The sequence below is a fragment of the Trichoplusia ni genome, chromosome 3, assembly GCF_003590095.1.
Source record: "Trichoplusia ni isolate ovarian cell line Hi5 chromosome 3, tn1, whole genome shotgun sequence".
NCBI classification, from domain to species: Eukaryota; Metazoa; Arthropoda; class Insecta; order Lepidoptera; family Noctuidae; genus Trichoplusia; species Trichoplusia ni.
In genome coordinates, this window is record NC_039480.1 from 1,042,098 (window position 1) to 1,067,816 (window position 25,719).

Sequence of the window (25,719 nt, forward strand, 5' to 3'; positions counted from 1 at the left end):
GCGATAACAGTATAATGGGCTGTCTTATCGGAGGCGGCCATCTTTTACAAAGGTATTTGAAGAATGGTGAATGGCAGCTGTCCCCCCCCCCCTCACGTGTCCCGCGCGCTCCCTGAGCACATCTCGGCTTATTTTCCAATATCCGGAGAAGCAGCTTACTTCCACAAAAAAGCGAATAAGCGCGAATAATCCTAGATTACTCGCTCAAGATGCTTTTAATTGGATTAACAATTTTCAGGGTTACTTTTATAAATATATTTCTGGCTACAGCACAGCTTCCTGGTATAATGGAAGATGACATTTAAAAGAAATTTTAATTTGATTTCACTTTATTTGGTCAAAATGTTGTTGCTGTTGACTGTTGATAACATTTTGTGAAGTTTGAGTAGAACATCCACCGCTAACCCTTCGCGTCGCTCCGTGACACCACAATAAATGTCCAATGCGAACGGAAGCAGAACGTATTTGTGGAATTTTGCGCTTTACGTCACACATTTTAGTAAAATAGAAATATTTTGCAACAAACATTGTTGGATTTTATGCCGTAGAGTGATATTTATGAGTACACAAATGTAACTCGTTCCTTAGGAATAATCTCATCAGTGATCAGGAATAAAACGCTGTTTTCTAAAACTTTATAACAACACTTAATACCAATTCATAAATGTGTATCAACGCTCAAGAGAGTTGCATCTCTGAATGATTGAGAGGCCAATCCGGTAGCCGCGGCCGGCTCGCGAGGCAGGCGCGCGCGGCACGTAACGGGGTAACGATACCGGTGGTGTTTTCCTCCTCAACATATTGCTGTCTTGCACATTTCTTACTTTACGGGCTGTTTTAGAAACACGTCATGTTAAAATATTCAGCATGACGCTGCGAAGGATCAAACGATGTTTAAATATCTGTCCATCAAATCAGTTTATTTATGTCCTACGACTGAAACTAAATATGATTTTTAAATCTGCGTGGTATTATAACGCATTCAAATTTTAGTCAAATTAATTCTTGTTTATCAGCCACTGGATATGTCCTTGGCATTATCCTGCTTCATTTCATTTAATCTTTGGTTGCCATGCTGCAACACATGTTGTGTATACTGCTTTATATGTAAAACTTGATAAAGTGTTGTCTACGTTCTGGGTTTTACAAATACGAAGCGTTTTGTTCAGTAGGCATCTAATGGAATCTTTTTTTCACGATCATGCTATTTGTGAAACTGCCAGCGATAGTGTTTCGATTCCCAGTTGTCACTTACCGAATACCGAGCTTCGCAGACATACTCCATGTGATTTTTGAACGGTACCTTTTATTTTTTGTACGATGCCTATTTTTAGAAAACCTTTATCTCTAACTAGCTGTTGCCCGCGAGTTCGTCCTGGTGGTTAGGATTTTCCCCGTTTTTCCCACATTTTCCATTGTATCTTCTCTCCTATTAGTCGCAGCGTGATGTTAAATAGCCTATAGCCTTCCTTAATAAATGGTCTATTCAACATAAAAATATTTTTTCAATTCGAACCAGTAGTGCCTGAGATTAGCGCGTTCAAACAAACAAACTCTACAGCTTTATATATTAGTAAGTATAGATAATACTACGAGCCGCTTTAGGTTGTGTTACTCTCAGCCCAGTAAGTGGTTATCCCTCGTCCCAGCGGTGTCGAGGTGAGCCGTGAGGGTGTATTACGAAACTCCAGAATGTTGTGTACCTCAGCACCCCGACAGCGGCGGTGCGGCGGTGGTGGGCGTCATGAATACACCGCATTTCGGTGGCGCGGCCGAATGAATGGGCTCCGGACGCCGCGCACCGGCTCGGCCGCAACTGTCCGAATGATTGAAACGTCTGTGGTACAACATGACGCGCTGATATACTGACAACGGAATTAGACTCAAGCACTGATATGTATTGGGCTGTTTTCAATTGATATTGCCAATTACTTGCTGATATTAATTATATGTATGTACCAGTCTATCCAAAATTAAGTACTATTGGTACATTTTGAGCTCAACCTTTTGTTTATAAGATCAAATTTCGGGGCCAATAATTCATGTTCTGTGGAGACAAATTATTATAAATATTTGTCATAATGCCCCCCCACAAAGATCACAAAGGAAAATGTTCACTTGTGGCTTAATAAGTACCCTCTATATATATTTGCTAAATGCGAGCAATATTCTCTTCTGTCCATATCCATATTTGTGTAAACGTACTCGATACGGGGAGGTATCATCTGTGTGCCGTACAAATATTGGCTCCAGTATGATCGCACCCGCGATTATGATAATTGCTTGAATAAATATGCTAAACTAGGAACAAACGCATCTCGTTTGTCCAACACATACGTGTGTCCATACACAAACATGTTGTTTGTTCTGCTTCACTACTCATAGTATTTGTTTTTAGATGACATTTAAAGTGACAATTTAAAGTTATTAACGAACCAATCGGTGACATCATCTCTGTACATACGAATACTTCGCAGTTTCTGTATTTTATGTATTTAACAGACCTCGTCCTATTTTAAGTGCCGTTTGTACACAACAAAATAAACGTAAGTGTTGAAAACAACACGACGGTTCTTAAAACAAATCCTCGTCTTCTGGGCCGAATTGTAAATGTAAATGCCTACATTTTAGCTACGTTTGTTCGCCAATATAAATCTCATCAGTGTACAGTGAGCTGAGCGAGCAGGCACTACAGGGTACCTATAGTGTACGGTGACGACGCTGGACTATTAACATAAACCGTTTGTAATCGAGTGAAAGGAGGAGAGATAACGAGCGCAGATAAATTGGAGTTTGATGAGGTTGTGCTGGAGTGATGATGGAGGGCCTGAGGTCACGCGCAGGCACTGCGAGGACAGGTCAGGGGTCAATGAAAACTGAATTTAGTACACTTAGGCACAATAGGCACTAGTAACACATATGTCGTCGTTCTGTTTGTTTATCAAACTTCTGACATGTTGCAAGGTTTTAAACAAGAACTTGTGATGCCACTCGTCGTCGTCAATAAGAAGGGGTTAGGTACTTGAATACATCAAAAGTATGAATGCCTGCCGTGTAACAATTGTCATTAAAAGTAACATCCTTCACAAGAATAGGTATAAATATGTTAACCCGTTACTTTGTTGACTAAATAGGAAATCAACAGCGCCGTTTCCTTTGAGTTTTGCAAGGCATAAGGAAATCGTAAACAATACGCAAGTGATCTTGTTTCCCCGTCTATTCATATTCAGGGTGACAATCATCTCGGATCATCAGTACAGCGCGCTCAATGCCGAGAATACATTAGAGTATTGTGAGCATCCATTGTGACGGATATAAGTGGGGTGTGCCGGGTGTGCGAACCCGCGTTGTGCCATTGTGAGGCCGCGACGCGACTGCGGGGCCTAATGACTCAGCGCGGCTCGCGCGGGCAGCCACTTCGTGTTCAAAACGGAGAAAGAATAGACATGAGACTAAACATTTCTATGGTTTAGTCTGCAAACGAAGGTTAGTATTTTAACCCCGTAAAATCAGTAACATTAGAAAAATGTACTGATAAAGTTGAAATTGAACATAATATTTATACAATTACTGTCAAAACACGTAGAGAAGAACATAAGTCTTTTTTAATTCCTCGTATAAAAACGTATTTCAATTGAAAATATGATTACGGGTAACTGATTGTCATAACAGAGTTATTAGATATAAGATTTCGATACTTGTATCAATATGCGATAGAAAAAATATAAAACTAATATGATTGTGTTTAGTTAGTTCGCCGGTCTGCTGCTGTATCCACAATTTAAGGTCAACATTAAATATGTATTATAGAATGGAAATATTGTTATGATTTAATATTTTCTGAAGATTTATTTTAGTTATAGCAAAAGTTTTACCTATGTCGTTATACAACTACTACTACTACAATAATAAGTCTGTATTGTTTACCAATATTATACTTAATAGTATATTTATTTATTAATTTAAATAAAAAATCATTCCGATTACTTTTGACAAGTAGGTAATGTCTGATAAAACCCGTCAAACCTCATCATTTTATCTATCAAATATTGACGTAGCTTAAAACGTGACACGAATTTGAAAACCCAAACCAAGTGCAATGAAACCGCTAATCAACGTCAATCAAACATGATTTAGCTCATATCGACAGCTCAAAGGGAATAAACCGATATTGTCAACGTGTGTCCACGCATAGCTTGCTTACTATCTAACTGATACCTATATTTGACAATAGACCACAAATTATAATTTTGTATGGCTTCACTTTATAATTATGTTTGGAAAACAAGACCCGTGAATATAAGAAATATTCACGGGCCTTGTCTTAACTACAAAATTACTCTTGAAATGAGTCCTTATAAAGTTAAAATCTCTCTCTGGTGGTATTCTGTTGTGGATGCGTGCTTCTAATATCTTAAGTATTTCTTAAACTTTCTGCAAAACATGTGATATAAGACTGAACAAGCTAGCACTAAATATCATACTTTAATCACCGACACGTTTCACAATTCTTATAAAGTGCTTAAGTTTTATCTTTAACTGGTTCGCATTAAGAACTTAAGCTGCAAAATTTAAAGTGAATTCACATTTAAAAACAAAACTTCAACTTGAGGTAAACGATTATTTTTATTTATAAAACTTTTATCAGTTTATTTTTAAAGCAATTTTTAAAAAGGCTAATTTTAGCTAGACTCATTTAGACAATAATGATAGTTATTATACATAAAGATTCGTCATAAGTCTTTCATGAAATTCAAAATAATGTATTTTAAATTACTTGTAAACCGCATAAAAAATTATTATTCAGCCTTTGCTATCAAACAAGACAATTTGATAGAAAAAAATAGCTTGTTTTGAAAAGGCTGTTTAGCTAGTTTAGAATCAAAGTCAACGACAATACAAATAAACCACTTTCAATGGGTTTCCGTCGTTTCTTTTTGTTGAGCTCTTCCAACTACAGCGTCAGATCAGGTCCAAGTAAGGCAAGTAATCATAATATTGCATTGTCACAAGATTCATATAAACCTGCACAATTTCATCTCAATCTTAAAACGACTACCGAGTGAGTGAAGTTTATTTTGAAAGATTTGATAACGGACAAAATCTTATATCTCAAGTGACCACTTTTGCGTCTTTCTTAAGGTAAAAAGATTATATATTTGTGTGTGCATAAGGTTCCCTATATCCCTGAAGCCGAGGCCTGGCATTAGCCCGCGCCCAGACACGAGGTACCTGGACAGCTATTTATCACTGTCGAATTAGGTACTGATTTAATAGAGCCCTAGAGAAACCTTTAAAATACCTTCGGTCTTCTGGGACCGATACAAATCCATTGCTATCAATCCCTCCGTAGATTTTGAGACAAGTCTATCGATCAATTAATTTGTTCCAAGTAAACGTTTTGAAAAAGAACCTGGGTCGTGTCTTATTCGTATCATTTAAATGTAAATAAAAAGTAATCATTTAGGCTACCAAGAAATCGTTACAAATATCTTAAAAATATTGTTCTGTGACACTTATTCCATTCATCACACTCTATATCCTATATCCTTGTATTCAAATTCTAGCTATTGTCACCTCGATGACTTGTCCACGGTTGCAACTCAAACTATACTTTCTTCTCATCTTGGACACTTACAGTTTTTACTCAAATATTCCTTTTTTGCATTTATCAGCCAGCATACTATACTAGATTGACTATAGGGGGTTCATGGATCAGGTTACAGCCTAATGGCCAGAAATAAACTTTTAACTCAGATCTTGCAATCGATCTCATATCTATCGCCATTAATATAAAACACAGTCTTAATACTAAACTTACCTACCTGTTCAGAAACAGAGGCCATGAGCAACGTGTTGTCTGCTCATGAATACAAAATAAATAATACTTATAATATATTCAAGTTTGGCCGATGTTAGATGAGATGGAATGGAAACAACAAAGGCTGAGCTACAGGCGTACAAGGATATGTCCCTAAAAGAAGTGAGATGACACGAACAATGTATAGCGCTGTCCCGTTTCTTCAGTCACACTCCAACAGTTCGATGAGCTTATAGTGCAGGCACAGGTCCAGATATTCGACTCACGTGTTTTACTATGAGAAGTGACCCGTAAGCCAGGTACTTCCATACGTATCAAATATTTCCTTTAGATCTACATTTGTAAGCATCTACACATAGGTACATGTATATCGTTACTAACGTACGATGTTTATAGCTCTCCTATTTGGTGACGGTGAACGAAGTAGTTTTTTGTCATTAGTATTCTTTCCTAAGTTAATAAACCTGCCCCATCGTCTTAGCTAGTGACGGTATGTAATGACCCCACACTACAGTTTAGCTCGTATGTTACGATGAGCTTAAACGTCATTCGTCATTCATCATTTAGGGTTGAAACCATCAAACTCAGAAGTAACGAAAACTACTAAGCCGTACAAGATAGAACATTCTGAAGTCAGTACAAAACATGGTGTTGTGTGTATAATGGTGGGGCCGCCATTAGTCACGTCTAAAGCCCAGACGGTAGCCGTTAGCCGGCCGCCGATATCTCACTGTCTGTCGAATTACATCGCGAGTAATTCTTAATTTAATGCCCTGCGCCTGATGTGGTTTCTGCCGGCACGGACACTACAACGCTCGCCTTTTGTTTTCAATAAAACAAATTGTCTAGCTTGTTAACAACAAGACTTCTCAAGACATAGGTGTATCAGTTAGTACACCCAGGTAAATAAATGAATCATTTGTTCAATACTGTTTGCATTTATTTTTTCACATGTTCATAATGAAATTATTTAAAAAATTATAGTCATATCTTATCAAGCAAAACAGAATCACTACAATATTAACATACCCGAGACTTCGGGAAGTACAATCGTTTATCTTGAACAAAGTCCCGGCATTATGTTATGCGATACAACGCGCCGGGTCCGACAACAGCCGTCCATTAGAGGTAAACAAATGAGAGGTCTGCCAGGCGCGGGCACTCTCGCATTTGTAGCGGACTTCACAGGACGCGATGCTACACACAATACACATGATTTAATATCTAAATTGTAGCAATATGTCGGCCGAATGTCTCGTATCAAAAGGGAAGGATTCCTATACATAGGTCATTTGTACCTTTCATCTACAAAGGAAATTTGTTTTGGACCTTAGTTGCAACTAATGTTAATTTTGACAGTAGGAATAGTCCGTTGGTAAGTAGTTTGGTATGACGTCTATGACTCAAATCCGAACTTCAACCGATTGCGCATTTATGCTATTAAAATATAATTTGCAAGAGCTCGTTTAAAACCACCTGTTAAGGAGACAAGCGACCGCTTGTTATTATAATGTTACATTTGCATCGCAGTTGAGATCGATCGTGTCTCACAAAAGTACAACTCGCATCACAACAGTTGTCCAACACTTTGTAAAAATATTTCAATTTCCCGTGTGGTCCCTGGCTGCACGGGTCGTGCGCCGCAAATTTCCCGCTCGTGCCGCAAATGTTGCGCCGCGCCGCAAACATTCCGGGCGGAGCGGCGCGCTGCGGTGACGTCACGTGCCGCCCGCAATGAATTGCTGATACCGGCGAGCTTCCCGCTTTATATGTATTGCCAATCTATGATGTATTGACTAGTTTCACGTTTGTAATTGCTAAGGTACAGATGCTATACCGAGGTGTAGCGCTGCCATGCGTCCAGATAAAGCAGGATGTAGTGAAGCGTTTTGATTGTGCGTTCGGGCAAAATAACAATATTCATATTTGTAATAAAATTAGGTTGAACGAACCATTCAAAAATGCAGAGTGTCTGGCATGTTACCCAAATGTCTGGCTATTAGCTTTGGCAAGCAACTACCAACTATGCGTAACTTTCTGCCCAACTAAGTAGTAGAGAACGCATGAAATCCACTTTAGAAAAAAAAGTTGTTTGAAATAGTCTGAATAAAATAATATTATTGAGCATAATATTAATTCTCATACTGAAAACATCAAAGCACTAAAGCCAAACACAACGACTGAAGTTCCTAAGTGAAAGGAGATAACTAGACGTATAACTATAACGTAGTTAACTTAATCTCAACGACGAAGCAATCAAGAGTAATTCATGTTAACTAAGGGCCGCCTAAGATACATCGCACTAAAGACACTCGTAAAGGTTGTGTAATGTAAGGGCCGGGCCGAGGGTACTGCGACAAATTGAATCAAGGGATCTTATTTAAGGCAGTTTGCCTCACCACTCGATCATGACACGCGCACTCAACTACGAGTCGTGATCGTAGGGGCTAACGTAGTTAGTGGAGTTACGTATTATAATGACTATTAGTATTGTACTTCCTTAGGGAGCCGTACCCAAAGGGTAAAGACTAAACACTATTTCTTAGGCTCGGCTGTCTGTCCGTTTGTCTGTCCGTTAAGCTGTATGTGATGATCCGCTGCGACGGTAAAATTTTTACAGCTGAAGTGTTTCTGTAGCTGCTATAACAAAAAATTAAAATAATGTTCGAGGTTAAGCAACATTATTCCAATTTTGTTTTTCTATTAATTTTTTCCTTAAGCTTTTTCTCTCAGTGTCGCGAGTGGTCCCGCAAGTTAACAATTTTCCAAGAATTTCCCTCTACGTGCGTGCTCTAGAAACTACAAAAAGTGGCGTGGTAAACCAATGTTGATTTTGAATTATTACCTTAGCCGCCTAATTTTTTTTTTTAAGTTAAGGTTTAATTGGAAGCAAAACGTAAACGACATTAAATGTATCTTAAAACATTGTGAAACTATGTTACTTTGTGTGTAAGGGTGTAAAGCAGTAGCTAGACTGCGCGGTTTATCGGATGCAACATATTTATCGCGCGTCAACAGCGCGCTCCCGCGGGCCGCGCCGCTCTCGCCACATTACCGGACAAAGGCCCGGTTGCCGCGCGGGCAGCGTGCGGGCGACTCGCGGCATCGCGCGACTAATTCACGTGATTATTAACGCCGACACTGATGCGGTCGCACTCCGGCTTTATTGTTAAACCTTCGATAACAGTTTTATGGCACATTTTAATTTCAGTTAATTACAGTCATAAAGGATTTTCAATTGGAAGTAATACTTAAATTAATTGGCTTAGTTATTTCATCAGACTTAATGATTGTGTACCAAAAACTATTCCTATGTTCTTTTTCAAGGTCAACTCTATCTCTGTACCAAATTTAATTAAAATCGGTTCAGTAGTTTAGACGTGAAAGCGTAACAGACAGACAGACAGACAGGGTTACTTTCGCATTTATAATATTAGCAAGGATTACCTCATTTTACTTTATTTGTGAAAACCAAGATATACTTAGTAATAGGTAAAAATGAAATGTTTTCGTTTGATCGGGCATCTATGGGACCCCTATGAGTGTTAGATCCGAGCTTTCAGATGACAACGTAAATATTGTGTGAATACATAAGTAATGATTTTTAGTATGTACTTATAGATGGTACGTACTTATGGATGCATAACTACACGATACGCTTCATTTGAAAACGGACATTATAGTTTCATTTGGCATTTCAGTCAATCCAGCGCTCCGAAAGTGAATTTTATCGCTAAGAGATAAAACACAAATTCGCTTGCTGAAATGCCAAGTACACCTGGCAAGTCATAAATGTTAGCATGTTATGAGGTGCATAAACATAGTAATGAAGTTTCACGTTCGGAACAACATTTTCGCATGGAGCGCTGTACATTGCTGTAGTCTTCAGCGCCGAGTGTTAATGCACTCGATATGGAGTGCTTACAATGGAAACTAATGAACATTATCGTTAGCGCTGCAGCTGCAAATTGCTTTTGTTATGGAGGGCGCAGGTTAATGCCCCGGCGGACATGTGGGCTAATTAGCGGGGTTTGTTCGGCAGCGGGGCTCTGATGCATGGCGGGACTGGTCAGCGCGCGGCTGGGACCGCGCCAACTCACCAAGTGTACTGCTGCCCGCGGCTCTTGGCAACGGACTCTATGAACAGACGACATCTGTTACTGTTTATACATCTGTTTGTGGAATGTGCTTGTATAATGTATAGCTCACGTATTGTGATACGAATGGCATGTGAATATGATAAGGTCCGAGGTTCTCATTTCAGGTCATTGTTAATTTCAGGTTTGAACTCAAATAAACAATTTACTGATACAAACAGCTCATAAAGTTTAACAAAGTTATGTAATTTTTTGAGGTTATAGGTAATAAAACAAAAACGTACTCAAGAAGAAAATGGGTAAGAAAACGTAGAAGAAATAGTTGTAAAGTAAAAACAGTGTTGCAAAGCTACAACATGGCGACGTCTAATCCCCGGGCTGATGAGCGAGCCCCACAGCTTAGCGGACTTTGAGAACTTACTATTTGTAGTAACAAAAACACAAGTTCTTAATGTTTTAGTTCGGAACGGTTATTTAGTGGCGGATGGAATTCGTTCGAAGAACTTCGGCTTTTTAGTTTCCTTGCTCTCAGTAATAATATTTGTTGAGTGCCTTAACTTTTTGTTTTAGAAGGAAAATGCCTGCGGTTTTTGCAAAGCCTGTTAAAGTATTCAGAAGTATTAGTAATGGTAGGATTAAACACTGTTACTCTTAGATTTGATCTAGACCTCTTATTTAAATATATTTTGCGCCTCCATCAGAAGCGTGGTACTGGTTTCCCCAAAGTGTTGACCCCCTGCTGGTTTCAGCTATAGAATGTGTTACCGATCCGTTACCTATAACCGTTAATCCACCCAGAAGCTTAATTTGGTTGTTTTGTGCTTATCAGAGTATGTTATCGGTATGGAAGAAGAAGAAGCCGAGAAGAATGTCGGATTTGTTTCCATGAGGTACAGGTTCGACACGCAAGCAACACAAGCAAAGTAACTACTGGCGAACGCTGAAGGAAAACCACGTAAGAAACATGGATAGGTAGGTATCTGAAATCGCCAACACGTGGTGATACAGAACTCAAACCTGATAATACCTCCGTATGAGCAGGAGGCCTATGCTTAGCAGTGGGACAACACAAGCTGGTATTATTATTTATGATTTACTGCTTATATGCTTCTTGGTCCTTGTCACCTTCTGTCTCCTGCCATATACAACAATCTTCTAAATCTTCTGTTACATATTTACCCGGCTGGAGATCTCTCCTTGGCTCGCGCCTTAGACCGCGCCTCCCTTCGATTGTTTGTCTGAATCACAGCAATACTATGCGTGTACGTCACCAGTCTGTTTTAACTCATTACAAACTATAAATTGGATAGCGACGGGCGCTGATCGATGGCGCGGCCGGCGCTCACACCGACGCGACCACGCCGCCCCGCGCCCGCGCCTCGTAGCTCGTGCGGTGTTTACATTATTATTTATTACATCTCCTTTAGCTGGCGGCCGAGATGCGAGTGCTGATAGATTGAATTGTTATTTCGAATTTAAACGGTGTTGTTTACATCAAACATAAATGTATTAATACACGCATAAATTAATCCTCAGACATATTTGTGGAAACATGCGTCGGTTTGCAACACTTATTGATTTTGGTTATGCGTTACAAATGTTGTTATTCGTTCTAATCATGTAAAAGTCCAGCATCTATTGTGTTTTCTGATTATTTCAAATATTTTAATTCATATTAAAGGTGTGTTATCCATGACTGTGTAACATCAGCACGGGACATGCCTTCATTATCTTAAGTCAATTTAAAAATGGTATTGTTTACGTATTTCGAAAAACGGGAATAATATTGTTTAAGATAGAATTATTTTCACAAGACTTTGTCGTAATAAAATATACTTATTTTTGAAGCATTTGGAGATAACAGCTCACCCCATTATACAATAGTGGATGATGACGTGGGCGTGAGGCGGGCGTGGGTGTCACGTGGGCTTTATGTTTCATAGCCCTACAGTTATACCTCATGCCAGAATCAAGTTGAGCTCCGACCTCGTGCTCTGTATACCCCCAGAAGGCAGAAATCGCGTGGGTCGTAATCATGTATACGCCTACGATTTTGATATTATACAACTTAATTAAATAATTTCCAAAATTTCGAGAATATTGTTCTGCCATCGCCCACGCAAAAAAAATCTTTACAATAATTTAAAATTTATAATTACTATAAAATTAAAGTTTTATATTCTTGAACTACTTTGTGAAATTTTATCACGCTTTGATTTTAACTTGAGTAAGTAATTGCAATTATTATCCCTCGTAAAAGTCGTTACCATATAAAAATATAGCCTATGCAAGTATGCACAAAAAACAAATAAATAAGCAATGTGGCTCTCTATTAGTAATCCCAACGATTTTAACGATTGGATATAGTTAAACGTAACAGGCGGGACAACAGTCCTTATGTGCAAAAGTATCTTAAATATAGATATAAATGTAAAAAATTAAAGTATGTTTGCTTTTAAAGGACACTCAAAACTATATCCTGATTGGGAACACCAAATGTGGCTAAACCTTATTGGAAACACCACCACCATATGAGTAAAAAACCCATAAACTTTCTTTCATAAGTGAACTAGTCATATTACTTGAGTTAATGTTAATATTAGTTTAGTGGATAACCCTCAGATGTTACAATGCCTGTATTACAGTTAAGACCTAATGTTTAATTGGTTTGCAAATAAAAGATTGATTGATTGATTGTAATATTTTAATTACTTTACAATAGATAAGTCTAACTTTAAGAATCAAATTCAACTTCATGGAATACAACCGTAAATCTTTCAAAATATTAATCAATCAATCATTACATCAATTTTATTGATCCTTTAGTCACTACTCTACTATGTTCAGAACTGAAGGCAATGCTCATTAAAACTATTAATCCGAAAAAGTTTTTTTTTTTTACAAGTTAATGACCAACAAATTTAAATAAGTAATGAAGTAATGGATCTCATGGTAATGACCTTCTTTAAAGAGGTCGTTACAGAAGCGTTTGTTACAACGTTGAATTACAAAGAGTTTTAAATTTCCATTTTTCTAAAACAAGTTTCTGAAATATATCTCAGTTTATTGGTAACCACAAAGTCGTTGTGGAAGTGAGAAATTTTCCAATGTTTGAAAGTTCCGGAACGAGCAGACAATACAGTGGCGAAGTTACATGTTCACCGCGAGCGCCGAGCGCCGCTGCTGCGATATTTTCTCAGACACTGAATAAACTTCGTCTCCACTTATAAGTTATGTAGTGTAAGGCAAAGGGGCCAAGTTTAAACAATGTCTGTATAAATATCAGCGCGAGAGAGTCCGCTGCCGTCCTCAAAGCTGTGGCTCCGCTCTGAAAACTTCCAGAGTTACAGAAGAGTCTCTGTGTCGCGATACGACTGAAACACGAGAGGCGGCGGCACGGGGGCGGCCGGCGAGGTGAGACCACGTGCGACGGGAGCCCAGCTAATACTGAGTTATATGAGAATACTTCATCGACACGAGTCGCAAGTGCTGACATTATAATTAAATGTAATCACAATTACCGTCTATAAATTACTTTCACATAGTCATAGCCTAAATACTTAATGTTAACGTACACGAACTATTGTGCGATAACATCTTACTATTTGCCGAGTACCCAGTAAATAGACGAATGCTTACCTTTTGCTTCGTGAGCACTTTTCGACTTTACCATATGGAAGTAGAAATGGGGACCCTTTAGCCCTAATGTAGCAAATATTTGCCGTTCTCAATACCGGCCGTGCACGGTGTACAGGGAGATTGCAAACATTTGTTCAACCTACAGACGTCACACTTGTTGTAATGAATGAATATTAATTCATTTAAATGTAAGCTCGTAAATATGTATTTGCTATGAATGCGCTACATGAGTACAGTCAGGTGTAAACATGTCGGGCATGTTCATGGAGTACCGCTGTAGGCAGTGCGGGATGTCCCCCTGCGGCGTTTCATCGAAGCGTTCTTCACACAGTATTATGAGTTCCATTCGCAAGATTTGCTCGGTAATATCCCACCGGGGGATACCCTCTCCATATTACACTCGGCTCGGGCTCCGGTCGCGGGTCGGCGCCGCGCCGCTGCACGACAATGTTCCTTTATATTATTTATACGCTTGAATATGCTCACACTTTTTTAGGATTCGTTTGCATACATAACGGAGGAACAGTAGCATACTAAAAACATAATTTAGCATTCTTGTTACACAATGTTTATTGCAACGTAGAAGTAATCTCCAGCCTAAATCGTCCTAAACTGACAATTTTTTGGTGGACTAGTAGCATTATAAATATGTACCATGTCAGATACAAAGTCATATGGTTATGTCTTTTTATATTTAAGTAATTAATAAACTTATACGCACAAATATACAAGTCACTAATGCAGATACAAGTTATTGAACAAATGCTTTGCTCTATTATTAGTACCTTATTAATTTAATTTTAACTAAATTAATTAATTTGGTTGCATTTCATAGTTAGCATGCACAAAACTTAGCACAACTCTTGAACATCGCTAGTCACGAGCACTGACAGTGCTGCACATTATTATACAAATTAATCCAGAGTGATGACCCTTTGTGTTGTTTGTTACAAAGCTAGTTAGTATTAAGACCGCACTCGTCTCTCGGAGACTGCTGGCGTATGATAAATGTATTAAGTTTACCTCTCACAACTACTAAAACAAAACAAATAACAGTTACACGAGTGACGTGACTCGCTCTACTTATTCAGGGGATTAATTTTAATTCATAGCGGGGTCGGACTACTCGGGCTTGTGTTCTGCTCCAGCTGAGGTTACTTTATTGACATAAATTTCAACATAATATAATTTCGTTTTCATAGCTGGCTTATCATGAATAAAGTTATTGCTCACCGAAAGTATTCACTATACAAGATTTTGTTTTGCAATCTGTTTATTCAATGGCACTTTAACTTCTTTTTGCTATGAACCAATTGCTTTGTGTAGACGTTTCTGCTACGAACATACGTAGCTTAGCACATGCTGCGCGGTCAAAAAAGTCTACTTTCCCACCAACAACGAATAGAGCTCTTAATCAATTGTAACTTAATTTCTGCAGGACACAACGGTCAGCGCGATATTTTGATGAATCACCAGTTGATGATGAATCACTGCTCTCCGTCTGCGGTGACACTGGCTCATTTGTCTTTAATTATTACTTCGTAGTTATTAACTTCATCATCAACTTCTTCTGGTGTTAAATATAGACTATTGTCCTATCTAACGATGTGCGTTGTACTTTGTATACCTACTGTACTGTACTATGTCTAATCATCTGCTATCAAGAGCCTTTTGCTTTCAGGTAGTATTACATTACAAAATTTTAATTAAACTTTTATATAAAACACGTAGAGTGTTTATATGTTACAATAATGTTGTGAGTACATACTCCTAACTTTAGATTACGAGGATTGTAGTTAAGACACTTGTGTAACTTTGTTTTCCCAATAAATAAATAAATAAATAACTGAATTTTATACTATATTCACAAGCTTACAAAAATGATTTCAAAACACTTACTTACTAATTCATTTAGTAACGACATAAGCACCTACTACAAGTAGTTAATGTCCCCAAAACCCCAAAAAAGTGTGTTCGTGACGAAAATAAGAAGTACTCGTAAAAGCTAATATAGTGTAAGATAAATAAGTTGAGAGTCAATGTATCTCGGGCACAATAACTTAGTGACAGTTGTCGACACATTGCTCGCCGCGCGACCGCGCCGCGCGCCGCCCACTCGCGCTTCACTCAGACACGTCCTTGTTAAATCAATATAGGAAAACATCGGTAAACAATGAGCCACTACACTTTTATTGTTTCTTCCTAACACAATATTATTAGTTTTACAAGAGCTGGAACCTAATGTGAAACGTGACTGAGGCACCGCGGAAGGGAGCCCCTAAAATTTAGCGATACTTTTTCATTCAGTATTAGTAAAATGTGCAAAATGTCCATTGCAGGTATCGGTGGCAACAATTTCCAGTTGCAAATATCTATAATAATAGCAGCCTCCATTTTTTTGGTTTTACTATAAAAATATATATTTCAGCGGTCACGAGCCGTCGCGTTCCGTTGACCGCTATCTGTGTGCTCCGCAGGTTCCAACGTGCGGCGTGTTTATAAAGCTGAACCGAATCGCCGATATTTCACAGTATCTGCAGTCCACTAGGGCTGCCCCAACACACTTATCTGATGTAGAGACCCTTTACCTCAATTACCTATTTAAAATAAACGGTGCTCAAAGTGATTTGAATGGTAGGCGCCTTCAATTTTTTGTTTGATTTAACGAATGATAGTAGGCACAAAACTTAACAGGTAACCAGATTTAATAAACCTGTATATTTCTACGTTAAAAATATAAGTTACTTTTATAATGCTAAATGACGGTACAAGAAAATATAACTTAATTTTACTAATGAACGTCAAAATTAAGAAAAACACGCTGTTTTTTAAATGAATAACTAGGGCCGTTCCGTGTGAGTGATGGGGCAGCCCTGACCGCGCGCGCTGCAGATAGCAGGCGACCGCCGAACGTTAAATAAAAACGACGATACTTAAATACTGTTGTTTATAATAGACACCACTATATACAACACTATATGTTCCGAGTATTTTAACACACCCACAAATATATGTATGTGTTCTTATTCATATTATTATGTAAGTTTAAATATTTCTTTGCGAGTATCGGTAATGACAGATAATGACAGTAAACAGAATCCTCAGCCATACAAAAAAGAATGACTTTAAAAATATGTCATAGACGTCATAGTAGTAGTCTACTAAAATCATGAGTAGTGCAGAAGGTGTCGACCCTGATCCGCGCCGCGTCGGGATAATTATGATAATGTGCGATGGCTCGGTCTCTAATTAACTCCTGTGTTAGCGCCATCATACGCCACTTACGTAATATCACGCACATTACTGCCGCCGCGGCGCCGCTGCGAACCCGTTACCTGTCACTAAACACAACTCTAACACTATGCAAGAGAGACCGCTTTACGCTATGTAAAGCACCGTCTCGCTTCTTTTTCTCCAACTCTTACTATAGGAGTGCCAATAGACCTTCTGCTCAGTGGGTACAGACGTGTGGACTTTATTCAAGATATGTTACTCATAGTGATGAGTGTGATACTCTAAGATCCTAATTGTATTATGAATGCTTACGTGCCTCGAAAAAGGCTTCTCATAAAGCCTCTTTTTGGTATGTCTAATAATATTGGGCTTAACGCCAACAAACCTTGTACAGCCAAATCACGTCAGGCCTCTCACAATGTAACTCAAGCGACATGAATAGATCAAAGAAACTATTTTAGTCGCTGACACGTGTCTATATTTGAATAGGATCGGTTATTGCCTGCGCACATTTAATTTAAATTGCTATTTAATCCGAAAGCATGAATCCTTTTCTTTGGTCTAAATTTAGTTAAAGTGTTAGTTATTCTGTATGTTGAATTATTGAGTCTTTCGTCATAACCTAATATAATTAATTTAAGATAAGAATTAAAATTAAACGCTTAAACATTTTTTACTCCCATGATTGTATGTTATTTTTTGGCTATTCACACCAATTATTATAAAACACATCTTGTACTTACAATGACTTAATTTAAATGAACGATATAAAATTTCCTGGGAAACAAGAAGGCCACCGTGACAGTCTCGTCGTGACAGACTCATATTTACCGTTGCGGGACAGTGACACGCTGCGATAAGCCACCAGACATGCGAGACGTTTACTGCAGCGTGCTCCGCGTGCCGTGACTCTCATACTACTGCAGCATTTACTGCAACTTTGTCAAACGTGCCCTAAGTGGAGAACCTACTTATACTAATATTTAGTGTACAGAAGAAATACAGAATGCTGATGGTTTTCAAAAAGTGATCGGAGGGGTAGTAGGAATAAAGCAACTAAAACCGCGACAAAAATTAATTAAAATGATTTTACGATTAAAATTAAAAGGAAAAAGTTTTCACACTTACACTGACCAGGGTACTGGTACCTGGTCCAATCAAGTTAAAATTCTGTTTATGTTCTTGTTTTATACAATTATTTTTTCATCTTAGACAGCTAGATAAATGGACATTTGATACACCAAATACTGCGACATTAAAACGCGTACAAAAACTGGATAAAAGCCAACGAATCCCGATTTAAAACTACTGTTGCTCCAATTATGGATACAAACTACAATTTAAAAACGTCAGGTTTAAAAAACGAGGACAGTTGTGTAATTCGCCCGGACAAATTAGCGTATATCCGGACGTTACCCGGCCGTTTGGCAGGCGGCCCGGGCAGCCCGGGCAGCCCGCGCGGCCACTGGAACCACATCACCAGCTTACCCTTAATGTGCACTTTTCACGTACATTTTAGTGCACTTTCGTGAGCGACACATTCTGCACAAATAAGTCGACAGAAGGTTTACTTTATGCCTGTGAACTGTAACAAAGTACAGTAAGCTGGATCGTTAACATTTTGAAACTTAGGATTTCAGTCTAATAGCTGTATTCGTAACAAAATAAATTATATAGGGTAAGTTGAGTAGGACGTATATTTATTTCGCGACCGACGTCACGGATAAGAGGAGCTAAAAATATTATATACCTGTTTGAGCTCAATTTCGTGTGTATTCATAATATTCAGCTAATATTTTTTTAAGTGCAAAATTTCTTGACGTCTGTTTTAACTATTTAATGTTCAGCCAGATTCGAACATCTAATTGTTGTATAATTAGTGAAACTTCTGTCCTTTATCTTGACACTCGTGTACAGTACGGGCTGTTAAACATTTATATGGAAATTGTCGGAACTGGGCAAGCAGACGCTTCGGTTGAATGCTGTAAAACTTTGTTGGAGTAATGTGCCATTATTTGGGAGCTCAATAAAACTAGATTATGTAGGGTAAGAGAGTACAAATACATATTATAGGGAGACTTAACTGTGACTACTTGATTTAGCAATTCCAGAAGTTATAACAAAGGGAATTCAGAAAGGACGACTATGACGAGATATAACCCTAAAAATGCTGAGTAGTAAATAAAACGTTGACGTCTCGGAAGGCGGGTTCAGTACCAATAAAGGTTAGAGTACACATTCCGCGTTAATATCTTTTCCGATAATACATTTGCAGATTCCTTCGAGAGCGGAGCGCGAGCCTCGCTGCGCCTCATATTTTATTATTGACAGGCAAAGAGTCCGGCCGGCGTACATTATACATGGTGCTGTTTTAAAACACGATATTCTATTTAACAATTCATTTTCAAGAAACCCTTAAATACAATTCCGCACATACTGAGAAAATTAATATTTAGAAAAATGCTATTCTATCATGGAACAGCCTGTATACAGTTTAGGTTGTTTATGCAATGCTAATCTCAGCTATTATTTTATAGCAAGATTTATGTCCACTGCCTGATATAAGAATAACGAGCCTTCGAGAGTACATCGTAATATTTGGGTTTTCTGAGCTATAATAGTGGTTTTCGAATATTTATTGATCTTTCTGCTTGAACGTAATCTGAATATTCACAGAATCTGTTTGTTTAGAGAAACTGTCGTATCCTGGTCGGCTCGGTATCGATGCTTTGTTCTTAAGTCTGGGATTAAACTGTTTAGTGTTGAGTGAGGCAGCTGGCTTAGCGAGTTCTGTGCCCTCCCCCCCCTCCCGGTGACTCCCGCCACCGGACATCACGGTAATCTGACCCGCGTCGCGGTCAAAGCTAATTAAAACACAACCACTTTGATTAGCATTCATTACAGGCAGAGATATGGACCTGGGGAAAGGTGAAAACGGTTACCATTCAGATGCTCGATACATCTGATTTATTAAATCGCAGGGATCACTAGTTTTGATCTAAAGCTTGACTAAGTGTTTATCAGAATTTGTGAATTCCTTTGTCGACTATCTAAGACTAATATCGCACTAAATGAGTCGCACCCACAGTACTCCATGTTTGCAGAAGATGTTGTGTTTGTGTAGCGGTGCAGATAGCGGCCGATAGCGGGCGGCGACAGCGATGTGCACTCTCGCCATTACACCGCATTACCAGAAACAATGCTAACTACCAGCTTTACTGGAGCCCTGATAACCTACTATCTGTGTGAGCCGGTTTTACGGATTTTAAATTAGTTTAGACAAACTTGTCTATAAAGGAATTCATGACAGAGTTAACATATACGAACGAGTAACTCAAAGAAGAATTAGGAGTTTAATGAAGAAATGACAGAATTCATCACATGTGAAAAGCGCACAATGCCATAGGTACGTTTAGTTTCTTGTTATCTTGGCAAACGCCGATCCTCACAAATGGAACCTTGTTATAACCTCTGACATGTTATCAAAGCTGATTCCATTCCGTTTTTATTTATCAAACTGAATCGCTCGACCCAAATAACCGACATGCCGCATACAACCTTTGCGCAAACCAACTCGGAATAAAGTGGACGAAATATATTTCCTAAACAAGTTTATCCATTGACAATAAGACATTGTCGTTTAAGTCCCGCACAGCACTGGCAGCTTTCGCGAGCCGGGGTTTGCCAAGTCCCGACGTTTACCCGCCGCCGCCGCACGGAGTGCCCTCCACAGCCACACGCACCTGAGACTCAGCTGAACGCGCTCACTTTGTTTAATGTCAGAAGTGTATTGTCTTAAAGTGGCACCACTTTGTGGTAATCAAATTGTACAATAATTTAATTAAAATTATATATCTGAAAAATTAATCATAATCATTTATGCGGTCGGAAAATAGCTTGATTAAAGTCCATGGTACTATGTAGACACAGGAACGGGCGAATTTTAGGCACTTAAAATGTGATAAGAGCCTCTATGTTCATGATTTAGGTAATTAATCTACATTGAACCATAAAACCAGCACATCATGACTCAAAATTGCTGCAGTAATTATACCTTTTACTGCGTAACAGGCGTGTAATTGCTGAACATTTTATAGCGTTGTAGGCAACGAGCAGATAGGAATGTAGGATGCGCTGTGGATAATAATCATTGTTGATTTCAAAATAAATAAATGGATCATTAGACTTTTACTGGCTTTGGTAATTAATGAAAATAATATAATACGAGAACATTAATTAATTGCATTAACCTAATTATATTTCTTTGTATGACATCGTGTAATTTCGGACTCGTTCGGAGCCATTCGGCGACGTTATCGCGAGTGACTGCGCTCGTTTGTATTGACAAAACAAAATGGTTTGCTATTAACTCTATTTGTATTGAATCAGAATTACTAGCGAAATATAAACATGTGGCGTAATCATATACTGATTGCACGCCGCGGGTTACAACACACATTTTCGATATTATATTTATGTGATTCCGACATTAGGTATCGTTTCAGCCACGAATGCACAGCGACGAATGTTTGAGAGCCAAAAAAATGCTTCATGTAAATTGAGCGACCCTTAGAATATCGTTAAAAATGTGACGAAAAATTCACGTTTGTCCGAAACTACTAGATCGAGTAATCAGTGTATGATAGTGAACAATGCCCAAGTCTTTGGCAATCGTAACCAGTATCTTAACAAGTTGTTTGACTGTACGTTTGCGATACTTAATACAGCAAGAGTAACTCTCGTCGTTTTCACCCGCGGAGTGCCAGATATCCGCCAGTTATACCTAAGTTTCGTACACTTTGGCAAGTGCTTTCACTTGCACCGACTTGATTCCAGAAGCTTCCAATGCCTTTGCATTGTTGGTACTAGGTTCTGTATCCGGTGTGAAAAGGGATAGGGTTGTCTTAGCCCAATGCAATTTTTTATTGAATGTTAATATAAATATAATTATAATATGGATATTTGACTCCATTGAAAAAAAAACAAGTACTTACGTATCTACTCATGTTTCAATTTCAAGTAACGGAGTTTTTATAATAAGTAAGCTCATTCTAGTAAGATCCCACATTACTGGGTCGGCTTTCCGGACAAATTACAGTATCACATATATTTGTAACATACAATCAAGCCTACGACATAACAGTAAATATCAAACCGCGGACGCAAAAGTAAGAAAAAAGGTTAGGCTGGTGGAGCCGCCATTGTGACGCCAAATTCTCGACCCTTAGGTACCCGTGTATGAATGAGAAAGGTTTCATACAACTATCTGAATGGGTTCATAACGAAAGGCTCACAAATGATTTAGTGTAACTGGGTCAAAGTGTCGGCGAGTTAGCGAGCGGATATAAAGGAGCCGATATGATGCGTGCGCAATGTATGTGCGGACGTACGGCGGCGCACACGACCAAATGTTATAGTATCATATTAAATAATTCGTGTCAAGTTTCTGGTAAAACAGTAAAACTTACATCAGAGAACAGGATGGAGTAAGAATCCAGGGAGAGGCAGATCTGTAACAAACGGAAAACTTTCATGAGTACTGTCGGGTGTAACACGCAATATATCACGTAGTGCTGCTTTTGTGGAGAAGTGTCTTCTCCACAAACACAACACACATTAAATTAGTCATTTTTGATTAAACATTCAGATTAGACCATCACGCAGATATCAAAAAAATATCTGATACGTATTTTTCATTTTGTCCCGTAAACAAAACAGAGTTCGTACGACGTCACTTATCATTACACTTTTTACTGACTTGTGACGTTATTAGCCTCAACTTCCATACGTTTCACCACTTCTAATGATTTGTATGTCTATATTGTTTCAAAGATTTCATGAAACAAAGAATTCAAATCCATTTATAAGTTATATTTGTCAAGTTTTGTCAAATACTCCATGAACGACGCTAATGTTGGTATCGTATTGAACTATAGTTATATGTCACCCATCAAAAACACGTTAATACGGTCTCTCAGATTTGCGGGAACTATACCAATAAGTAATTCTAAATAGGTACAATAATCAACTGCCGAAACCACACAATGTGCCATTATGTAATTAATTACTTAGAATATGTTCAACGGTATTCATGATTAATGGAAAGCGAATGTTCAAGTTAAAACGGTTGTCTGTTGTAATCAATCAGATTCTATAACATATTATAGTTCTTCAGCTACACCTGCAGCGACGGCTATCGAAATAGCTGCTGTTCCGCGAAAAATATAATTAACAAAGTACTGTTATTTATGAGCAGAGCGAACTCGTATCCGTTCAATTAACTTTTATGCTGAGTCATCGAGTTTTTTGTAAAGGAAGGAAATTTTCAATGGCTGATATATTTTATGGTGACCGTCGAGTTTATGCTCCATTCGCAGCGTTTGTTTGGCGGCACGCCAGCTCCCAGTAACCAGTAGGCTCGGAATTCGACAACATTTCAAGAAACGCTTTTTAAAACTGTCCAGTAATATCCATCAGTATAATCGTAAACTGAATTCAAACAAAAAAGACTGAAGTTTGAAAAAAGACAGACATCAACAGAGGTTTCACAAATAATGAGTTTTTTCGATACTGCAAGTTCAAACACATTCACAATGTTTTTTAAACATCTCTAAGGCGAGTGTCGTGATTCTGTGTGTTGCGTGTGCGTGCCTGTCTGCTGGTCGTGTAGGATGTGCACAGCCGTCAGTTATCGCTATCGTAAGCCGCGCCACTCGACGCGCGTACCTCTAATTAAAAACCTAGTATCTTATCTGTCGCGGGACGCTCAATTACCGCCGCGCGCCGCCTGAGGTCAGCTCTCGCGCCGGGAGTCTGCACCCTGTGTGTGTGTGAGGGGGGACATTAATCTGTGTACGCAGCTTGTTACCACACAAGACACTGAGTATTCTGAGTCGAAAGCATTTCTCACAACCATGAACACGAGTCTATGTTAGTTCCTTTCCTTCACTTTGTTTCTCATGTCGCTAAAGTTAGCCGCTGCAGGCTTATTATATTATTTTTAAGCAAACATTCTATTATTTTATCGAGTTATCAATCATCTGAAAGGTTGAGGAATGTTATTATTTACGGAATCCCAACAATTATAAATTGCGCCGAGTTCATTAGTTTCCTTCAAAATCATGAAACTTGGTCTCGTCTTTAATTTCAAGAGATACATAGTGATCTATTACAGTTGAAATCGAGGAGAGATCATTAATAACTTGGCTGTATTAACAACAGGCACAAATTCTAAACAATAGATGCGTACACGTGATACCCCCGAGAGGAAATATTAAAGTTGGTATTGTACTAGTAATATGCGAGAACAGTTCTCAACAACTTGATATACAGGTTTCACTTGCCTTGTCTTTTAAATAGGAATCAAGAATTTATTGAGGAAAATCATAATAAGTTACGAAAAAAACAAAATTTTGTATGCATTATAAGTTTGGTTAGAGCGTTTGAAGCTTGTTCACGATACATTTTATTTTCTTACCAGTACAGTTTTTATATATAGGTATAGTACAGTATTCTGACTCAATACCAGCATAGGTACATAATGTAGGCGGGATTTTATTACACACTCGCAAACTGACGGCGAACTCATGAAGCCGTAAAGTATACCTTCGCTTATAAAAGTATACTACAGTGAACCGTGTTCAAACGCTCAGTTAACACGACGTTAACAGTACTAATAGCATCTATCCTTTTTAACAATGTATAGGAAAACGTGTCAAGTAGTGTCAACATTTTTCTTAATTACTCTGTCCACATAGCCGTGGGCCCCCATAGTACTATAGATACTGTAGATAGGCAACTAGATAAAGCGTTATGATGAAATAATCTCTAATCATTGGAGTAGTGATTGCGTGTCACAGATAACAGCTATCGTGCACGAATCACAGCAGGCAGCTGATAACTGATAATCACACGAAAATTTTCTCATTAGAGAACTTGCATTGTTATACATTAATTAGATAAACTGAAGATTGACATGCCACATCTCAGGATCCCAATGAAGGCGCTAGCAAAGTAGCAGGAAATAACCCTGGTTACTGCTTTAAAATGCAGTAACACTTCTTAAACCCATTGGCAGATGAACGTATAAACTAAAAAATAAAATGTTGGATGCTACATACATACAAAGGCAGGTTAAAAATGACAAATGCCACATTCGTAATTTTTAATCTGCTTTTTTTAATCATTAACTTTAGTCTATTAAACATGTTTGTAACGTAATCAAAACACTACTACTTAATTATGCAAGGTAAACATGTAATTAGTTAACATGATTTTGATGTAAACAAATCTGCCGTGACGTCATGTTTGGATGCGTATTAAAATTATAATGATGTGAAGTTATCCGATATTTGATCATTATGTTATTTGGAACTTTTCAGTGAATTATGCGTGAATACGTGAATTTATAAATATGCGGGATATCAGCATGGATATTCATGTAATTTTGTTATGGTTCACATGTCGATTTAATGTAATGGTGTAGGTTAAATAGGAAAGTAAAAAAACTGTAAAGTATGTTTAAACGTCTCTTGTGTACGACTACAACCTCTTTTATGTAACATCTATATGTCACCACGTAGACTGTCGCTGATCACCGCTCAGTTAATGTTATAGTCTCCCAATGACCTATTTAGTATTAACGCTAACGACCTCATAACCTTTGTGTTGTGAAGAATGCCAGAGGTCAAGGGTGTTCGTCAAATTGTCGTAAAATGTAACGTTCCGCGTCGAGCCCTCGATGCCGCCAGCCCTCACTCAAACACCAATATCGATAGATCTCGACCCTCGAGAAAAAATACATAACGTACACTTGTCAGCTCATCTGTGTAAACGAAATTTGAAAGACAGACATGTGAAGTAAAACTGTGAGCGTTACATGTTTGTGATACCCTGAACTGATTATTGTTTGGTTGGATCAAAAGTTTA

The 25,719-nt window shown here is 38.3% G+C and overlaps 1 protein-coding gene across 2 annotated transcripts in view; it reads right to left on the reverse strand.

Moving 5' to 3' along the window:
- The window catches only part of LOC113508805 (somatostatin receptor type 5-like), a 62,025-nt gene that overhangs the window by 14,106 nt on the left and 22,200 nt on the right, over positions 1-25,719 (reverse strand). Inside the window, exon 2 of one of the 2 annotated variants that reach the window (XM_026891926.1) lies at positions 22,260-22,301. The gene's annotated coding sequence lies outside the window, so the exon portion shown is untranslated. Of the gene's footprint in view, positions 1-22,259; positions 22,659-25,719 lie in introns of those variants that run through there. The other variant, XM_026891927.1, reaches the window with a different exon arrangement.